The sequence below is a fragment of the Onychomys torridus genome, chromosome 14 (assembly GCF_903995425.1).
Source record: "Onychomys torridus chromosome 14, mOncTor1.1, whole genome shotgun sequence".
Taxonomy (NCBI): domain Eukaryota; kingdom Metazoa; phylum Chordata; class Mammalia; order Rodentia; family Cricetidae; genus Onychomys; species Onychomys torridus.
The window spans coordinates 13196465-13219205 of NC_050456.1; positions in this window are offsets into that span (position 1 = coordinate 13196465).

Consider the following 22741-nt stretch of genomic DNA (forward strand, 5'->3'; position numbering starts at 1 on the left):
ATCAATCCCGGAAAATATCCTTCAAGTATATGCCATCATGTGTGCCATAACAGAAAAATAACATACTTGGGGAAACCCTTATTCCATATGGACATCCATAGCACAGAAGCCTATATACCAGAACACTTCCTTACAAAAACAAATGATATTCACGTGAAGACAAAAATATTGTGGGTGCTTGTCAAATGACAGACTCACTCACCCCTCATCTACATCTATGGGCCAAAAAAGATTGTTTGCTTTTCTTCAGATTTAATAGAAAACCAAACTCCTATTTCAACATCCAGAACACTAGTCCCCTTTGGGTCTCAAGAACCATCATTAAAACTGACAGTAATTGGTGTTATTGGTGACAGCGTAGACTGACAGGGCAGGAGCCACAGAATCGGCACCTTTAATCCGGTGAGCCCATGCAGCTAGCTCCTTCCTGAAGTAGGGATTCACGGAACCCTACACTAAGCATGCCCTTGTCATTCATGTGCTGTGAAGACAAAGAAAATGACAGGCCTTTTGATCCAGCACTTCCTGCCAACACTATTTGCTGTCTTTGCTTCTGTGTACACCGCTCCCCTTTCCAAGCTGAACGGATAGGTAGGCATTCAGCAGCAATGAAAGCCTGGCTGTGATCAGTGATCCACGCATGGCAGGTGCTGAGAAGCCCACAGCAGCACTCAGCTACGCTTGGCATTATGACAGGCCCTCAAGACTGTGATGCTAATGAGGCCCCTGAAGCAGCATGCATCTTCCAGCACTCAGAGCACCGCACACCTGAGAGCAAGGAATCTTCATGGGCCCATTGTTCACTGCCGGTGCACGTGGTAAAAGTTCTCCACTGCTAATTCTGTTTTATTCACATTTTGCTAGTGGCTTCTGAAAGAGTGCTTGGCCTCTTTCCACCATAGCTCCCATATTCCATACCTATGCAACTGCGTGAGCTGTAACAGTGTATCTGAATTTTCTTAAGACACACTGAAGAACACTGACTACCTGGGCTTTTATTATGTCTACTCAAAAAGCAGCAGAATTTCTTCCTGCTCAGGTACTATCGAAGAACAATTTTATATCAATATAATGATCAATAATAATAAAACAAAAACAAGAGGGGAAAAAGCTTTAAAATCTTTGATGTATTCAAGGAGACTTTTGAAATAAGGCGAGGGAGATCATTTCAAAGGCAAGTATCGGGCAGCCACTGACATTCAGAGGCAGCATCACTCCGCAGTGGATGCTGACACACAAGGCAGCACCTTGAGGAGAACAGGTGCACTGCATTTGTGTGCACTCGGGGCTTTGTTTGGTCTCATTTGCTCTAAGATCTGTCACCGGTTCATAGAATGGCAGAGACTTTATGTGTCACTCTGGAAGTCCCTCCATTCATCCCATTGTCTCCCTTTACAGCTGGCAGGTGGGGGCTTGAGGTGATAAAACTCTGATAACAATCCAATAGGTTTGCCACACGTGTCTGGTCTACCATACTCAGTTTTGGAATGTGGAAGAAATGCCCTTATAAACAAGATTTGCTCATTGGTGGAGAAGAAAAAAACTGGTATCAGGTGAATTTTGCCAAAAGCAGTATCCAGCTAATGATATTTAGAAGAGCATTTTGCTAATTGTGAGATTCATTTAGAATTTTACTAAATCCAGAATGGAGAGACAGTTACATTGAATTATCTACTAGAAATCTATGAATGAAGCAGAAGTTAAACCAATACTTAAGTTAACATCAAATAAAACACTACAACAGTTAGAAATATAAAACAACATCATAGCAGAAACACTGGAATTTTACATTGAAAGTAAGTATTCATTTTTAAAAACTGACTTGCCAGAGAGATGGCTCATTGGTTGAGGACATGTTGCTCTTGCAAAGGATGAAATTCAGTTCCTAGCACCCATGTGGTACCTCACAATCATCCAAACTCCAGTTCCAGGGGCTCTGATGCCCTCTTCTGACTTTGGTGGCCAGGAGATATGCATATAATGCACAGGCATCCATGTAGGCAAAACATTAATACACCTAAAACAAAATAAATCTTAAAAAAGAAATATAATGGGCTGGAGAGATGCTCAGAGGTTAAGAGCACTGGCTCCTCTTCCAGAGATCCTGAATTTAATTCTCAGCAACCACATGGTGGCTCATAACCACCTGTAGTGAGATCTGGTGCCCTCTTCTGGCCTGTAAGGACAAATGCAGAAAGAACACTGTATATAATTAATTAATTAATTAATTAATTAATTAATCTTTTAAAAAAAGAAATATATCTGATACTTGATATATATGAAAAGTACCAATAATTTTTCAAATATGGTAGCATAGCTGAGTTCAATGTTTCAAATTACCGAGAATTTCCTACAGTGATAAGTGAAAAATAACAGTTAAACTAAAATTCCAGTATTCAAGAAATGAAGACAGCAAGCATTCTATCAATTCCTTAGGCCAATAAGAGGAAGAAGAAATTTAGGAATACAGATTTAAATGCCCTCTTCAAAATTAGTATCCTCTATCTCTTATTGCCTTATTGATCCTGATGACTAATAACAATACCCGTGAGAGAGCAGGAAACGTTCCTCAAGCGATCTGAAATGATTTCCCTCAAGGCAACTGTTGGTTTTCTAAGGTTCAGATCAAATCTTAGTGACAGGACTTTGTCCTCTCCTTTTCATGATGGGAAAACCAGGCACAGACCTGTAAAGAGACTTTGTCAAAACCATTCAATTCGCTTTCCAGAAACAGTCTCTCTATGTAAGGCCTTAAAGATTTAAGGTCTCCGCTGTTCTCACAGTCTGCCAGGACTCTGCAAACTCTATCCTTAGGAAGCTAGTGTGTCAACTAGCTTTCTGTCACTGAGGCAAAACACCTGACAGAAATATCTGAAAGAAGGTTCATGATTTCCAAGGTTTGGGTAGAAAAGTGTCTGTATCCATTGCTGTGAGCAAAGCCAAGGCAGGAAACCATTGTAGAGGGAATGTGTGAAAGCTGCTGCTTTACAGTGGTCAGGAAAGAGAGCAGCAAAGGGGGCAAAGAAGAAGACACACCCTAACAAAACTACTTCCTCCAATACATCCTACCATTTGTCTAACACCTTTCAACTGTGCAATCAAACTATAGGTCCACAGTCATTTAATACATTAATTAAGTGGGAACTTTGGTGATCCAATCACTTCTCAATGGTTGAGTACACCAGCTGGGGATCAGCTCTTCAATCTGTGAGCCTTCTGGTGGAGGCTAAGCTTTCTCAGCTAAGGAAATCTCAGATTTCCATGGAGGGCTCTCGAGACATCAGCTGTCAAGTTCAGTTCTTGATGGAGGCAAGTTACAAGTCATCATGGAATGCAAATGTTTGCCCGTTTATATCCAGCCTACAGCTGGTCATGTGCTTACCTCCAAAAGGATTATATTCTTTGCAGAAGACAGATGTTGGAAAACATCAGAGTAATGTGCTGGTCAGAAAGGGAGGAGTTTTCACCATAAACTTCAGTCTATAACCTAAAGGGAGTCACACTGGAATTTTACATAAATGTAAGTATTTAGTTTTTTAAAACTGACTTGCTAGAGAGAGAGCTCAGCAGTTATGGGCACTTGTTGCAAAGAATGCATGTAGTTAGAGTTTTCCTGGCCCAGTCAGGACAAATCTCTCTTACCCGCCAGTCCCACAGTCGCTCAGACCCAACCAAGAAAGCACACAGAAACTTACATTGTTTACAAACTGTATGGCTGTGGCAGGCTTCTTGTTATCTACCTTTTCTATCTTAAATTAAGCCATTTCTGTTAGTCTATACTTTGCCACATGGCTTGTGGCTTACCAGTGTCTTTACATGTTGCTTTTCATGGCGGCGGCTGGCGGTGTCTTTTCCCCAGCCTTCTACATCCCAGAATTCTCTTCTCTCTTGTCCCACCTATACTTCCTGCCTGACCACTAGCCAATCAGAACTTTATTTACACAGAGCAATATCCACAGCACTTCCCCTTTTCTTTTCTTTTTTTAAGGAAGGTTTTAACTTTTACATAGTACAATTACATATAACAAAACAATTATCAAGCAAGAATTACAGTTACAATACTAAAGAAGATATCCTATCTATCTTATATTTATGAGTCTAAGGTTTTATATCTAATGTATCTTTTATCATAACTGAGGAAATTATAACTATCTAGTCTTCAACCACATCAAAGACCTCAGAAGGATATAATATTACCTGAGAACCTGGAGAAGGATGTAAACATTTTTTAGGAGTCTTGCAAGAGTAGACAGAGACAGCTGGCAGCCTGGACAGTCACCTAATGTTCCTTTGTAAAGTTGGGGCATTTGTCTTCAGCCCACAGGGCTAGAGTCTCTTAGTCACTTTTTTTAGTGTCCTGTAGAATGTCTGGCAGTTTCCTCTACGAAGCAGGAACCTGAAGGACCATTTTTTCAAGCAAAGTTTAGTGGTCACCTTTCTATGGGTCCTGCACGTCCAGTCGATCAAGCAGTCCAGGCAAGAACAGTTTCTTGCCCAAATGGCTATTTTTGCCAAGGTGAAGATAAGATATGAAGTGTCTTCAATGCCCATCCTCGTCTCTGAAGTAAATCGGTGTTGCCAGGAGCAGACATGTCTCACTGTCCAGAAAGTCTAAATTTTAAAAATATTTTAAATGTCATATTCTGAAGGTCTTTGAAGTATTTGAAGATTACCTATCTATCTGAAATATCTCTATGTATACCTAGAAGACTTAACATGGCTATGAGTATGATTATCATAGATGACCAGTTATTAATCTATTTTTAATTATCCATTATAATTTTAAATGAACTATATGAACATAATACCTTAAACAAGAAATATACACACAATATAACAAAATTAACTAAGTTTGTATCAATAAACTAAAATCTATACCAATGTAAAACATTTTAAACAAGTTGTTGCTCTTTAGAAGTAAGTTCCTTCCTTAATCTACCCTTTTATCTTATTATATCTATATCATATCCCCTTTTCTTCTTTAGAAAGAGATCACATTTATAATCAACCTGTTTTAAAGAAAAATATTGGTTTTTCTCTGTCCCACACCAGAGGGCTCTTCTGATTTGGGACACAAGAATCTCTTAACCTTTTCTTTTAGCAATATGTCTGGGTTTAGAGAAGGAGTGAGCCAATTCCATCTCCAAAGCCAGCTTGATAATTTTGGGAATGTGGGCGTAGTTTCTCTTACTACTTCCTGCTGGAGGGGGGCGCTGTATCTTATGGGGATACAAAGAAAATTTTAGGATTATAGAGTAGTCCATTAGGGTGAACCTCTGAGTCAGTTGCCTTGAAACCATTCTGGATGGCAGATCATCTGGGCCATGGTGTCATGGGAGACCTTTCAGGTGGTCTTGGCTGATCAAACCTGATGTATCTTAATCTGGAACAAACCCATCGCCTCTGGCTTTCTGTGGAAACAAAAGCAGAGACTCTTTTCCAAAGCAACATATCCTTATATCCAAATTTTGAAGTCAAGGTACCTTTAAAATTTACATATTTATTTAACTCAACAGCTTTTACAATCAAATCTTTTTTTGCAGTTAAAAATCCCAAAGACAAGACAAACCAGATTCTCTGTGTAATATCCATCTTTGTAAGACTGAAACGCCGCTGTGGCTGCTGGCTCCGCCCACCTCAGCTTTCCAACATGGCGGTGGTACAGTTTACAGCCAGCTCTGGGTCTGGAGCCATGTGCACCATCAACTATCAGAAGCAGTTCTATCAAAGCAGCTCATAGCCCAGAAACTTTTTTTTTTTTTAACTAGCAAAGGCTAAATCCACCACACAACAGAGTAAAGTGCAGCTTGTAGACTCCTCATTCCCGCCACACTGCAGGTCAGACGCACACGCCAGGAACCCGCCATAGTAGCTCAAACCAGCAGGTTGCCGCTAACTTGAGAAAGACAACTAGGAAGCTGTTTTTAGCTCCATTTTAGAATCTTTTTTCTCAGGTTTTAGGTGGAAACTCTTGCCAACACGTTGGGTGCCATTTGTAGTTAGAGTTTTCCTGCCTGGCCCAGTCAGGACAAATCTCTCTTACTCGCCAGTCCCACAGTCGCTCAGACCCAACCAAGAAAGCACACAGAAACTTACATTGTTTACAAACTGTATGGCCGTGGCAGGCTTCTTGTTATCTACCTTTTCTATCTTAAATTAAGCCATTTCTGTTAGTCTATACTTTGCCACATGGCTTGTGGCTTACCAGTGTCTTTACATGTTGCTTTTCATGGCGGCGGCTGGCGGTGTCTTTCCCCAGCCTTCTACATCCCAGAATTCTCTTCTCTCTTGTCCCACCTATACTTCCTGCCTGACCACTAGCCAATCAGAACTTTATTTACACAGAGCAATATCCACAGCAAATGCAAGTTCAGTTCTTAGAAGCTACATGGTGGCCCAAAATCATCCATTACTCCAGTTCTAGGGGGTCTGATGCCCTCTTCTGACCTCTATGGGCACCAAGCCAGAAATGTCATAGCCTCTCACTGATCCAGGCTCTGATAGACTCCTGTGTATCACGGGCAACATTTGTCAGAGAAGACAGCACTTCACAGGAGCAACAAAGAGAAATGACTGAGAAAACCTGTCCAACTCCAATGCAGCCCCAACCGAAGCACAAATACAGAGACATCTGATTGAGATCTGAAGGTCAGGCATCTACTGATGGAAGCATTCATATTCACTTAGTGACTTCTAGAGGCCAGATGCCCTGCTGGGTTCAAAGTAAATAGATGCAGCCTCTGCCTCAGCATCTCACTTCCCAATAGAAAGGTAACTGGGTTGCTGTTGGTCGTGGTGTTTCCTGCAAAACCAGTGAATTTGACAGGTTAACCATAAAAGTCCAATTATTTTTTCTGCTCCCACTCCCAAGATGGAAGGAGTATAAAGTGAGCACTGTGCTTGGGAATCCATAGGAAGGAGCACTAAGTGAGCATCATGCTTGGGAATCCATAGGAGGATCATGAAGTGAGCACTGTGCTTGGGAATCCATAGGAGAACTAAGTGAACACTGTGTTTAGGGTTTCATAGGTAAGATCTGGAGCCCTTAACAACTTCTTCATATACAGCAGGCTGGTCTTTGTGTCCAAGCATTCAATGAGAGAAATTTAAGGCCTGGTAGTTGATTATCTACTTCTCAGCTAAGAAATACCAGATTTCCATGGAGAGGTCTCAGAAAATCAGCTGTCAAGTTTAGTTTTTGCTGGATGCAAGTTATAAGTCATCATGGAGTGCCCATTATTGCTGGTTTGGCTAGCACCTATAAAGCTCATTCTTATCAAAGACTGGTGACGGACGAGGGGCAGGACCTAGACATAAATTCTTAGTACTGTGATTTGAATGCATGTTGCCATTGGAAAGGAGTGTGCTTCAATGTTACAGCAAATAGCCCACAGCATATTCAGTGTTGAAAGTTAAGGCTGTGACTGGTAAGCTTTTATTCACCCTGTATCCCCTACAAGGGACTCTGGAGACTGAGAAATCCATGTTCATGCGCAGTCCCACAAGCACAGCTCCTGAGCATCTATCTGCCTTTATCCCACCTCTCACAGCACAACAGAGAGAGCTTTCTGAGAGAGGGAGAGTCTGACAAGAAATGTCTCACTGGGTAATGCCTGGGGGGGGGGGGCGCTCACCAACCTAAGACAGAACACCTGTGTGGCCTGGACAAGTGTCTCCATGACGGGTAAGGTGACCTGCTGATATCCCACGCAACCCCTCCAGGGTTCTCCCATTGTGCTGAAAGCCTGTATTTAAGATCTCCTCCCTCCTTCAATAAATGGCAGTAGGCATTCAAAAAAAAAAAAAGAAGGAGGAGGAGGAAGAGGAGGAGGGAGGAGGAGGAGGAGAAAAAGAGGAAGAGGAAGAGGAAGAGGAAGGAGGAGGAGGAGGAGGAGGAGGAGGAGGAGGAGAAGTCAAGATCATAATGGGGAAACCCACAGAGAAAGCTGACCGGTGCTAGTTGGAGCTCACTGACTCTGGACTGCTCGGGAACCTGCATGGGTGACAGTTGTCAGTTGTGTATCTTGGTCTGTTTGTGGGGTCCCTAGCAGTAAGACCAGAACTTATCCCAGGTGCATGAACTGACTTTTTGGAGCCCATTCCCTGTGGTGGGATACCTTGCTCAGTCTTGATACAATGGGGAGGGGCTAGGCTCTCCTTCAACTTGGTATGCCAGACTTTGTTGACTACCATGGGAGGCCTTACCCACTCTGAGGAGTGGATGGGGGTAGAGTGGGAGGGAGGTGAGGAGGCAGGAGAAGGGGAAGGAGGGAGAACTGGGGTTGGTATGTAAAATGAAAAAAAATTAATAAATAAATATATTTAAAAAAATAAAATAAAAAAGAAATGTCTCAGAATTTAAAAGAAATAAACAGATGTAATGTACTATAACCTGAGACCTGTACTTTAAAACACAAATAGAAACAACTTCAGGGTAATCAGCCAGAATGATATGTTCACACAGAGTGAAGTTCAGCAAAGGAGAGAAGAGAAGAGCAGACAAATGCCAGCAACCCTCATTCCCAGGGTGCCTTAGGCGGCAAGGAGGAAAATTTTGTATTGCCACCAGCATCCTCAATTCTTCTGTATCTGTTAGGGGACAGGCTAGTGAGAGGTAAAAAGACAAATTCATTAAGTTTTATCTGACCTAGAGCCAGCTTTAATGAAAACGTGCTCTGTAGGGTCTCAGGTGGAGAGTTGTATGTACTTTTAAGTGCTTTTTGATTTGATAATAAAAGGAAACCAGAGGAAGAACAGGACTCTATGGGAAAATAAAGCAGAATTTTATGTGATTTTTATACAAGATTTCCCTTTCCTTGAACGTAGAAATATATTCTCATGGACCCTGTTAAAGCATGAGTATAATGAAGATTATGAAAATAGAAGTATGGTGGGTTCTACAGATGTAGTAAGAGTGGTCCTCACTAGGCGTCTCTAAAAGAGAGTCGTCATTTGAGAAGATAAGGGGGTAAGAGTAGAGGAGGTCCCAAGAGATTAACAGAAAGAGCCCTTTTCAGGAAAAAACAGGAGACTGAGGTCCTGGGCAGAGGAAACACCACACATAACAGCCCTGAGATCAGACCAAGCAGGATGTTTGCACAGTTAGAATAATTCAGTGGTGTATGGGAGGACAAGAGGGGAGTCTCATCATATGGACAGGGTCCTACATGCCAAATAAAGGGGCCTTGATTTTATCCTCAGGACAGTGGAACCCATCAAAATATTTAAAAATATGAAGAAGCTTTATCATATTTCCCTAACAAAAGAATCTGAAAGGGCTTGAGATGAGTTTACTAGAATCAGGAAAATGAGTCAAGAGCTTTTGTGGAAACTCCAAGAGATAATGACCTGTATAAGGGAGCGGCAGTGGGTACATAAAGAAGGATTTGTCTACAGGCCTGACATCACCTGCTTGAGCAAGCATATCATAATACCTTCTGAAACAAAGCAAACTTAAAACTCTGCTAGAGAAGATTAATTTCTCCAAGTTTTGTAAAATAAATAAATAAATAAATAAATAAATAAATAAATAAATAAATAAAAATAAAAAACATTTAAAAAACACAAAAAAACATAATCAATCTCTCTGTCATAGAAGCAGGAGACATGAGAGACACAGATTGTTCGATTGGCCTTATTTTACCCTCATTCCCACTGCTCACCATATCAAAACCTTTCAGACTGGGTTGTTATTGGTTCAGATTGGAAATAAGCTCTGAGAAAAAGATTTATATCCAAGGGATTAACTGGGACACACTCACTTCAGTCTCTCTAACAGAACAGAGAAGGAAGCAAGGTGGGAGATGGAGAAGAACAGCCAAATGGCTGCAACAGATATTTCAGTTGATCCCACAGGAGGCTCAAGTCCTTCCAATATGTCTCATTAAGACAAGAGCTTTGGTGTATCCACTCTGTCAGTTGCTGGAAGTGGTAATCCTAAGGTATCACCTTACAGGAAGCACATTCATAGGCAAAGGACCATCTTAGAGGTAGACTGTGCTCAGGGTTGTTAGCATCCAGTGTTCCCAGCATTTGGGGAACACATGCCTCAATCTCAAGGGAGAATTTAATGACTCAGCATAGCATCCATATCACAGACTTTGTCTCCTCTTTGTAGTTACAAACATTGTTCCAAGCCATTACCCAAATTATTACCTTCTCTCACGTTGATAATAAAATCTCCCTCAACTAGTTTTCTCTGACTACCTTTCAATGCCCTCAAAAATCCATTCCCTAGTAAAGGACCAGAATGATCTTTGTGAACCTGGAGGTTGACTATGTCACTCTCCAACTTTCAATGACATCCCAGCTGTGGTGAACATAAAATCCAACTCCTAATCCTGCTTGTGTCTCTCTCCTACTGCCCAATAAGCCACTGAACGGGAAGCCTACTTCCTCTTACTGGTACCTGCCATTCACTTTGAGCTCTTAGTATCAACAAGCATTTGATCCCAACAGCCTTTTCCACAATGCAGTTCTTGTGAACTCCTCAGCCCCAAATACATGTCAAGCAAGAAATGGCATCTTCCCTCAAAAGAAAGCCATGAGATGCTGACCATGGAGAGAATTTGAAAGAAGGATGTTGCATATAGAAACGGTCACAAAAAGGAGAGCAGTACAGCCTCAGAGGAAATGAAATCTTTGCCCCATGAACAGCAAAAATGAGGACTTGCTTGTGGTTTCTGAATGCTGACCTTATTGAAAACAGCCAGTGGTTTCACAAATGTTATCTGTGACCGCCCGAAGCAGCTTCTTTGCAAGGCTGTGGTCAAAGGGAAGCAGAAAATCAGTATTTGAATTCCAGTAACGCTTATGCTTCATTTTTCCATGATCCTGAATGTTTGCATTTAATTCACATCACAAACCTATACCAGACTGTTTATGCAACAGACATCTGTGTTTAAGCCAATTTAGAGCTAACCTTGCTGTTTTAAATGCAATGTTATGGATAATCCCAAAGTGATAACTTAAAGTTTAAAAAAAAAATATGTAGCTTTGATTATCATGTGAAGTTTTAAACTGTGCATTTGCCTTTCCTAAATATATGTTCTAAAAGTTTCGTGTGATTTAGTACTATTTACAATGGTCATCACAGCTAAACTCTTTCTCACATTACAAGAGAAATCCAGAGTCAGAGTGAATGGCTGCAGTCATTTGTTTATTTGGTGGTGGGGACAAAATCTGAAACTCACTGAAAGTACTCTGTGGAAGTACTTCATGGAACTTCGAGTATTCAATGGGAATACTCAGTATAGAACTAAAGCCACATACTTTGAATGTTTTTAATGACTCAATAACTATTTAAAGAATTTCAAAACCACTGGCCTTCTTGGCATTATGCATAAGATGATTTCAGTTATTATTTAGAAAGCATTTAAAATGTTTCAGGTTACCAGGTGCACACTCCATGTATAGAAATGCCAGCATTGGATAGCTGTTGTTTGTTAATTTTTTGTGAATTTATTCTCAGTTATTCTCTTGGCTCTGCTCTGTAAGTCTGCTCTGAGAATCTGTTCAACTGAGCCACACTGCAATCTTGCTTAAGTAGAGCTCAGCCAATGGAAACTGGAGGTGGAGGAGCAGAGAAGAGTGATTCTGTGCTTTGGCTTATACTTATTCAAGGTCGTGTTCCATTGAGACAACAACTAATATGAATTCTGTCCCTTCTTCAGAGCTCAAGTCTCATCAGGCAATGCTATTTTCCATTTATGAGCTCTGGGGTTTCCTTCATTGGTAGTTTATGAGATCCTTCACATTCGTGATGGTTTCTTTAACATTCACCCTCTGTGTAGGGGCTCTCAAAGGACTTCCTTGTAGCTAGAGAGTTTTCTCTCCAGGTCCCACCAAGCCCTGGCAGTCCAACAGATGCTTATATTATTTAAACTATTTGGCCTAATGGCTCAGGCTTCTTGCTAGCTGTTCTTGTATCTTAAATTAACTCATTTCTATTCATCTATAAGTTGCCACATGGCTCATGGCTTACCGGTACCTTACATCTCACTTGTCATGGCAGCGGCTAGCAGTGTCTCTCTGTCTCAGCCTTCTACTTCCCAGAATTCTCTTCCCTGCTTGTCCTGCCTATACTTCCTGCCTGGCTACTGGCCAATCAGTGTTTATTTATTAACCAATCAGAGCAATACATTTAACATACCGAACATCCCACAGCACTTCCCCTTTTCTTTTTTCAAAAAGGAAGGTTTTAACTTTTATATAGTAAAATTACAGATAACAAAACAATTATCGAGCAAGAATTACAGTTATAATATCTAGTATATTTATAATAACTAGTCTTTTGGCAAAATTAAAGAAGATATCCTATCTATTTTATATTTGTGAGTCTAAGGTTTTATATCTAACTTATTTTTTATCATAACTAAGGAAAATTATAACTATCTCTAGTCTTTAACTACATCGAAGAACTCAGAAGGATATAATACTACCTGAGATATGGGAGAAGGATACAAGCAACTTTTGGGAGTCTTGCGAGAGCAGACAGAGACAACTGGTAGCCTGGACAGTCATCCAAAGTTCTTTTATAAAGTTGGGGCATCATCTTCAGCCCACAGGCCTAGAGTCTCATAGTTACTTTTCTCAGTGTCCTGTAGAATGTCTGGCAGTTTCCTCTGTAAAGCAGGAACCTGAAGGACCATTTTGCCAAGCAACGTTCAGTGGTCACCTTCTTATGGGTCCTACGTGTCCAGTCAATACATTTTTTAAGCAGTCCAAGCAAGAAAAATTTCTTGCCCAAATGGCTATTTTTGCCAAGAAGAAGGTAAACTCCATATACAGTGTATTCAATGCCCATCCTCCTCTCTTAAGTAATATGGTGCTTCCAGGAACAGACATGTCTTACTTTCCAGAAAGTCTAAATTTTTAAAAACATGTTAAATGCCATATTCTGTAGGTCTTTGAAGTATTTGAAGATTACCTATCTACCTGAAATATATCTATGTATACCTAGAAAACTTAACATGACTATAAGTTTGACTATCATAGAAGACTAATTGTTCCATTACAATTTAAATGAGTTGTATAAACATAATACCTTAAACAAGAGTGAAAATACACATACAGGGGTTGGGGATTTAGCTCAGTGGTAGAGCATTTGCCTAGCAAGTGCAAGGCCCTGGGTTCAATCCTGAGCTCAAAAAAAAAAAAAAATACACAAACAGTATAACAAAATTAACTTTAAATTTGTATCAATAAACAAAAATCCATAGCATTGTAAAACATTTTTTAAACAAGTTGCTTTTTAAAAGTAGGTTTAATAATCTACCCTTTTATCCTATCATTATCTATACTATCCCCCTTTCTTCTTTAGAAAGAGATTGCATTTATTATCACCCTGCTTTAAATAAAAATATTGGTTTTTCTCTGTCCCACACCAGAGGGCTCTTCTTATATGGGACACAAGAATCACTCAACCTTTTTTTTTTTTTTTTTTTTTACCAATATACTTGGGTTTAGAGAAGGAGTGAGCGAATTCCATCTCCAAAGTCAGCTTGGTATATTTGGGAATTTGGGTGTACCTTCCCTTACTACTTTCTGCTGGAGGGGGCGCTGTATCTTATGGGAACACAAAGAAAATTTTAGGATTATAGAGTAGTCCGTGAGGGTGTATCGTCTGAGCCAGTTGTCTTGAAACTGTTTTGGATGTTGGATCATCTGGGCCATGGTGTCATCAGAGACCTTTCAGGGGGTCTTGGCTGATCAAACCTGATGTATCTTAATCTGGAACAAATCCACAGCCTCTTGCTTTCTGTGGAAACAAAGGCAGAGACTCTTTTCCAAAGCAACATATCCTTACATCCAAATTTTGAAGTGAAGGTATCTTTAAAATATACAGATTGGCTTAATTTAACAGTTTTTACAGTCAAATGTTTTTCTGTAGTTAAAAACCCCAAAGACAACACAATCCAGACTATCTGAGTAATATCCATCTTTAGGTGGCTTATTTTTTATACTACCTTTACTGTCTCTTTAAAGACTTTATTTTTAAAAACTATGTATTTCTTTATATAACTGTATATGTTTCTTTTTCTCTCTCTTCCAAGCCTACCTACATTTTTACACACATTGTAAAGCACTTAAAGACTTGTTCCATCTGAACCTGTCTTATCATGAATCTATTGTCTTAAACTGCAGCATTTCTAGGACTGAAATGGCTGCTGTGGCTGCTGGCTCCACCCACCTCAGCTTCCCAACATGGCGGAGGTACAGCCCACTTATAAAATAAACATACAGAGGTTTATATTACTTAAACTGTTTGGCCTAATGGCTCAGGCTTCTAGCTAGCTATTCTTATGTCTTTTTTTTTTTTTTTTTTTTTTTTTTTTTTTTTTTGGTTTTTCGAGACAGGGTTTCTCTGTAGCTTTGGAGCTTGTCCTGGACTAGCTCTATAGACCAGGCTGCCCTCAAACTCTCAGAGATCCACCTGCCTCTGCCTCAGGAGTGTTGGGATTACAGGCCAGGCGTGTGCCACCACCACCCAGCCCTTTTTTTAAAGATTTGTTTATTTATTATGTATACAGTGTTCTGCCTGCATGTGTCCTTGCAGGCCAGAAGAGGACACCAGATCTCATTACAGTTGGTTGTGAGCCACCATGTATTTGCAGGGAATTGAACTCAGGACCTCTGGAAAAACAACCAGTACTTTTAACCGCTGAGCCATCTCTCCAGCCCCTGTTCGTATATCTTAAATTAACCCATTTCTATTAGTCTATAAGTTGCCACATGGCCCATGGCTTAACAGTACCTTACATTTTGCTTGTCATGTGGCGGCTGGCAGGGTCTCTCCATCTCAGCCTTACACTTCCCAGAATTCTCCTCTCTCCTTTTCCTGCCTACACTTCCTGCCTGGCTACTGGCCTAACATTGTTTTATTTATTAACCAATCAAAGCAACACATATTTAACATACAGAACATCCCACAGCACAAACCACCACAATGAGTCAATGGATTAAATGGATACAGAATAACAGCCAAGCCAGAAGAACTTCCAGAGTCGTGAGAGCTGAAATCTGAGCAGGGCTTTTTTTTTTCTGCTTTAACATGACAGTTTGTTTGGTATTCTCAAGGAATGCTGCAGACAGAGGCAATTTCACAATTTGTGCCTTTGGGAAGATGATGCAGGGTGGCAGCACAGCCTTTTACACTCACTTGAACCCTTACACAAAATTTCCCTGCTGTTTGTGTCTCCCATCTACAGGTGAGCACAGCCACTGGGGAAGAAGGCAGGGACTGCTGAAGTCAGAAGTTTTTTCCATCATGGGTTTATGATGTATATTCTCTGTAGTCACCCTCTTATGGGTTGACCTATCCCTTACTGACAGGATAAGAGATGGCAGCTCCTAAGCCTTATCGGTCTCTGCAGCAATTTGGCCTGTAATGGAGTGATTAAGCCATTATTTTGGTGAAAACACCCTAGCATCAAATTGAGCTGTCAGGGACTTGTAGGTAAATGTAGCAATTTTTTAGACAGGGTTCTCAAAATTTCTGATAATATCAATGTTTTATATCTAATTATTGCTACTGTTATTTGATTGGTGTTTCTGAGAACTTCAGCTGGTTCATAAGTCCCAGCTATGGGAGAGAGATGCTGCCTTTTCAAATGCTGGAATTTGTCTTTCTGTGTTTATATACCTTCTCATGAGTTGGTGTTCAGTTTCATGCCAGAATTTGTATTTTTTATGATGAAAGGTGCAGGCAATATCTCCTGAGTAAACTGTTTGTTTTAGACAGGATCTCACCTACTCAACTGACCTTGAACTCACTACGTAGTCCAGGGTAGCCTCTAACTTTTGTTCCTCTTACATAAGCATTCCAAGGCTAACACCTATACACTCAGCTTCCAAACCAACATAAAGCCATTTCTATTAGGAGTTTTTATTAAAGATTCAGATAGTTATGTGTCTATGTTTGCAGCTCAGAATTGAAAATTTAAATGAGTTTAGCATAAATAATCACATTCTAAGTATGTATATGTCAAACAATTTCCAGAAAGGGGAAAAAAGAAAAAGGCAAGAAAAGGAGGAAGTGCTGTGGGATGTTCTGTATGTTAAATGTGATGCTCTGATTGGTTAATAAATAAAACACTGATTGGCCAGTAGCCAGGCAAGAAGTGTAGGTGGGACAAGGAGAGAGGAGAATTGGGGGAAGTGCAAGGCTGAGTCTGAGAGACCCTGCCAGCAACCACCATGACAAGCAAGATGTAAGATACTGTTAAGCCACAAGCCACATGGCAATTTATAGACTAATAGAAATGGGTTGATTTAAGATATAAGAACAGCTAGCTAGAAGCCTGAGCCATTAGGCCAAACAGTTTAAAAAATATAAGCATCTGTGTGTTTATTTTATAAGCGGGCTGTTGGCTGCCAGGGCTTGGCAGGACCTCGAAAGAAAATTGTAGCTACTGGTTTGAATAGGTATGGTCTCTGTGGACTCATGTGTTTGAATGCTGGGCCCATAAGTAATGGCACTATTAGGAGGTATAGCCTTGTTGGAGGAAGTGTGTCACTGAGGACGGGCTTTGAGGACTTTTATATGCCTTTTCATATTCTCAAGCCACACCCCATGTTATAGTTCACTTCCTGTCACCTGCAGATCAAGATGTAGAACTCTCAGCTACCTCTCCAGCACCATGTCTGCTTGCATGCTGCCTTGCTTCCTGCCATGAAGATAATGGACTAAACCTCTGAAACTGTAAGCCACACCCAACTAAATGTTTTCCTTTTTAAGAGTACTGTGGTCATGATGTCCCTTCAGAGCAATAAAAACTCTAGCTAAAACACTGACTGATTTATTTGTTTATGTTGTTGTTGTTCATTAGAATTATATAAATGAGGCTCAAAATGGTTCTGCTGGGTCAACCATGTGCTGCCAAGCACATCCTTGATAAAGGGAGGTCTTTTGACTCTGAAGACAGAATATTTTCACTTCTACCCCAATAACTGCATTTGTTTAGGCTATTAAAGAACAATATCTTTTATAATAAAATGATGATAACTTCTACTCAATAGTGTTTCTAAGACATGTCCCATATTAGATTTATTCCCTACTTTATTCCCATTACTCTCTTTCCAATGCCTACTCTCCTGAACTCCCCAGTAACTTCCTAGTCCACCACCCCGCTGTTATCCTTGCCCAAAATGAGTTGTAGTTGGAAGTTTTCCTGTATACCCCCCTGGTCCGCAGCTGCTCAGACCCAAATAAACACACTGGGGCTTATATTAATTACAAACTATATGACCATTAGCTCAGGCTTATTACTAACTAGCTCTTACACTTAAATTAGCCCATAATTCTTATCTATGTTTAGCCAAGTGGCTTGGTACTTTTTCTCAGTTCTTCCTTGTCATCTTGCCTACTCTGTGTCTGGCTGGTGACTCCTGACTCAGCCCTCCTCTTCCCAGAATTCTCCTTGTCTACTTATCCCACCTATACTTCCTGTCTGGCTACTGGCCAATCAGCATTTTATTTATCAACCAATCAGAGCAACACACATTCACAGCACACAGAATGATATTCCACAGCAATGATTCATACATTCCACAATCTACCCAGGATCTAGAGACTGTTTTAGGCACAAATTAAGTTATGCACTACCCTGAAATGGAAGTCCAGTGATTTTGAAAAAAATCTAGACTCCTAAGCTAGCCTGAACACTCATGTACTATAACACCTGTCTTCATTCTGAATGTAATCACTATTATTGACCATCAATCAGTAGTCTTTGAGAATGTACATTCATGTCACACTTCCTTTTTATTTATTCATATCAGTGTTAGAAAGTCTTTCTCCTTGCCTTCTTCAAAGATTTCTCATATATATATATATATATATATATATATATATATATATATATATATACTCTTGAAACTCATCCTCATGTACTTTAATTACTTTTTAGGTATATTTGACTACTTCCAGAAAAAAAGTCACACTTGTTCATACTCTGCCTTATAGGAGGTAGATATTTCTCCTGTTTGTTAACCTGACTTGTCTCGTTTGGGCTACTAAGAAATGGCTATAAGTGACAATGAGCTTCCCAGACTATCATAAACCTCACAACCCTTCTTGTGTGGAAAGAAGGTTTGTCTGGGCTAAACACTACATTGTTTTGCTGTTAATTTTTTTAATAAAAAAAATTTTATTCATTTTACATGCCAATCGCAGATTCCTCTCTTCCCTTCTCCTGCTCCTCTAGACTCCCTCCCCAACCAAACCCCCATTCCCTCCTACAAGAAGGTAAGGCCTCCCATGGGGAGACAGCAGAGCCTGGTACATTCAGTAGAGGCAGGTCCAAGCCCCTCCCCCTGCCTCAAGTCTGTGTGAGGTGTCCCATCATAGGTGGTGAGCTCCAAAAACACAGCTCATGCACCAGGTATGGATCCTGATCCTATTGCCAGGATCAAGCTTAAGCAGATCAAGCTACACAACTGCCTTGCCATGCAGAGTCCCATGAACACTACATTTTTAAAAAGAATGCTAGTATGGCAAGCACTTGGTAGAGAGCAGAAACCACACTCACTAGTCAATTCCAGACCTGACAGTAGGAATTAAGTACTGCTCTTTAAGCTATGGATAACTTTCTGTTCTTTGTTGCCACAGCTAAGCTCAGACATCTTATCAGTAGATGAGCTGTTTGTCTACTTGCTTGTTTAGTGTCTATCACTCTGAATATAAGATATGGGGCAAGTGGGCAAAGACTGTCATAGTCAGTCTCTGAAGGGATGGCATCTGACTTATAGCTGGCACTTGATAATTACATCAAACTCTTGTCAATGTCTGAATAGAATAGGAAATTTAAAAGTCTACAAATATGAGCTTTTAAAGGACACATATCAAAAGGTTTTCTATATTCTTTAAAATCAAACTAATTGAGAGGATTTGTGGCTGGCTCTGTTGCTAAAGTGCCTACTGTGCAAACATGAGACCCTGTGTTCAGCTCTCTAATAATCACATAAAAAACCTGGGCATAATGGCATATGTCTGTCTCATGCTAGAATACAGACAGACCCCTGGAGCTCACTACCCAGACAGCCAAGCAACAATCAATGAGCTCCAGGTTCAGTGAAATATCCTGTCTCAAAATGATAAGATGAAAAGTGATGGAAGAAGACAATCCAATAGCAACCTCTGGTGCTCCACACGTGTTCAATCCTAAATGCAACGCATTTCACACACACACACACACACACACACACACACACACACACACACACACACACACACACACACACACTCACTCACACACACACACACACACATTCACACACTCACACACAAAAGCAAACCAATTAACAATGAAAGCAATTAAAACTGAAAGTATGTTAAGTAGTAAAGGGGTGCATGTTGAACTTAGTTTTCTACAAGGAGCAAAGGAGTTTCTGTGTGCTAAGAGTATTTCTTGTTCAAAAGCCAAAGTAACCCTGCCTTCAGATGCCTCTTGCACCCTGACCTACACTTGCACCCTGAACTGCACCCTGATCCATGCTCTTCTTTCCTGCCTTTGCATCTGGTTCACTTTTTGTGCACAGTGCCCTTGTTCAATGCTACATTGTGAGATTATAGCAATTCTTCAGATGTCACCCCTTTGTCAAATCCTCTCTGTCTTTGCCATACAGAATTAATCTTCTCAGAGTGTAAGGCTATTTGTACCTCATATATAACACTGATCACATCCTGTATCCCTTCCAGGCCACTAATAAGCTATGTGAGGATAGGATTCGAGTCTTATTCATTGCAAACTGCTCTAGGAAGAAAAAAAATAAAAACAGTATTTCCAACAAATATTTGTCACTGTAAAATTGTCACTCTAAAAGATGTATTAATATTTCCAAACTTCCCTTAACACCAAAGTATGCACTTGGACTGGAAAAAAGTGAATAACCTGTATTGCTAACAAAGACTGCTCACAGTCTGGGACAGTTGTTAAGGTAGAAAAAAAGGTCAAATTCTACCCTTCTTTTTGTGAGATCTTGCCTTCATGGTTGACATCGACAGATAAGGATCACCTGAGTTGGCTTTGAAAATTTTTACATATGTCTGACTTTTCTAATACATAATATTTATAAAGCTTATTACTTCTTTTATGAAAGGAACCAGTCAAAGATTTAGACATTCAATCCAGGTTTGCTTGTAGGAAAGGAATAATCATGTACATTATTTTGTCTGATTAGAAAAACATGAGGATGCACTATCCACTCTGTGCAAGGAACCTTTCATGCTTCATTCCTTTGAAGTAATAAGTTCCTTCTTTTAAAATTGAGGCACACTTGAGATAGTCCATGCAGTAAGTTAAATAACAAGTATTGACACACTAATTGAATGAATTTAATGAGATTTCTCCTCTTCTGAGAGCGAGTAATACATTGTGGACTGGAAAAAAAGATGTATATAAAATCAGAGAGGGAGGAGAGGAAACTTGTAACAAGTGAAACTTTCATAGAAGCAATGGCTCATGGGAGCCTTACTGAACCCAGCATAACAGCTGCAGGGTGTTAGGAACCTAGATGGTAGCAAAAAAAGAAAAAGGCCAAGATGGGGGCGATGGGGAGAGAAAGATACAGGGTGTTAATGAAACTTCTAAAACCTTTCCACGAATTCCTAGAACAACAATGTATAGACACTGAGTTCATAGGATGCCATGCAAGCCCCCAAGGTTTGTGGCACTCTTTGTGAACTGTGGGGAAAATTAACACTACTTCCTCCAATGTAACTCAGACTCTGTCTTTACAAGGTAGAGAAAAAATGAATACATATTAAAAGAGCTCTGGGTCAGATGTCAAGATGACCAGTTGAATCAAAAACAAATATTTAGAGTGAATGTTTTGCATCATCCAAAACTTCTTCCCCTCAATTTCAATTCAGAAAGTTGAAATTATACTATGCTCTAGAAATGGAATTAGTAACAGAAATAAATGAAATAGAATTTCTTAATTCAAAGAGCTCTAGCACTGTAGGAAGAGAGAGAGAGAGACAGAGACAGAGAAAGAGAGACAGAGACAAAGACAGAGACAGAGAACTGTGAAAAGGTTGGCTGGGCAAGGCAAGAAGCAAGTATGCCCAGGCTGAGAATGCACTTGAGTGGACTCTGAAGACTCATCATTAGTTCTGTCCACACTATTAACAACAGAAGTCTGGAATGAGTATATATGTACATTTTGAGTCCCCCCCCACCCCTCTCTCTCTGGTTTTTGAGACAGGGTTTCTCTGTGTAGCTTTTGCGCCTTTCCTGGAACTCACTTGGTAGAAAGGAGTTTGTGATAACAAGATTGAGAGTTGAAAATTGATCAGTATCAGTAAGAAGAGTGATCTGGGATGAGAGTCACCCGTGTGTGTCAGGCTCTGAACAAGAACCCCACTAAGGGAGAAAAGGTGAGATGAGCTAGGCTCCCCAGGAAAGATCTTTAAGTGCCTGGGAGAAGGCTGGTTATTTCAAATTTCCACAAGAGCCCCACAAGGACTAGGGAGCTCTGAGCTCTGCCCACGCAACTCCTGGTCTTCTGACTTCAGCACAAGGATGAACGATGACATCATCCACAGTGACTTCAGTACAAGGATCAATGATGACATCATCCACAGTGACTAGAGTATGAGTGAGCTACTCTGTATTTCTTGGGCAGTGCAACAAGAAAGAAACAAGAAATATTAAAAAAAAACAGTGACAAGCATTGTAGGATATCCAAATGAATGTGTATACTGTGAATGAATAGCTATGATCCTCAAGGTCAGGACACAGGTCAAGGCTGGATACAGAGGTCTCTGGCTTATACAGAAGCTGAAGCATAAACTGTCAGAAAGTGCTGACTATGCACAGAAATAAATACCCCCTTAGCATGGCAAAGATAGGCCCAAGGAAATGATCATTTGGTCTGTTCTTCTGACCAATTAATATTCCCCAATAACTCATTTCAATGACATTTTATTGTCCTTAAAATTTTCTTGAAAACTTAAACCTCCTTTCCCACAAACAAGCTATTCCATCCTCTAAAGCATTGTCAAGACCATTTCTCATCAACATTAAAGCTTTTAAGTATGTTCTTATCTCATCTTGAAAAACAACTGATTGCCTGTCATTGGCTTATACTTTCCAAGATGGATTCTGTAAAAGGTATTTTATCTTACACATTGCCTCTGTCAACCAAGGATATATTGCCTCATGTTTCAAGATACATTCAATTCAAAACCAAAATGTAAGCCTTTGTCTTCTTCACTTTATCCTTTTTGCCCCCAGGGAAAATGGAATTTTTAGATAATACTTTGAGTGGCATTCCTGCCATTCACACGCCATAAACATTTTTAAAGCAACATTGTACTACAACATCTTAAATAATTTGGAAGTAAAGTTCTGAAATACTCAGTAGTTCCACTAGAACCATCAACAAAGACATTTGTGAGTGGGTTCAGAGCCAAATGCAACCGGACTATCCAATTAACCCAGTTTTGGCTATTGTCAGTTACACTTCCCTGGGAAGAGAATGAAGGTAGCCTTTTCCTTAGGCTTGACAATTCAAAAGAGAATAGTACATTATGCCTGTACTTTCAATGCTCAATCCAGGTGCTTTAACCTAGCAACTGGAAGTTTCCTTAGTTCTGATTATATAAGTAAATATGAAGAGGTCCTCATCATACTTAAAACTTACTTTACTAGAATATGTTAATTCACGATCCAATTATCTCCACTGTTGTATCCTTTCTTCCCTAAGTTTCCAATGTCAAAATTCTAAAATAAAGCAG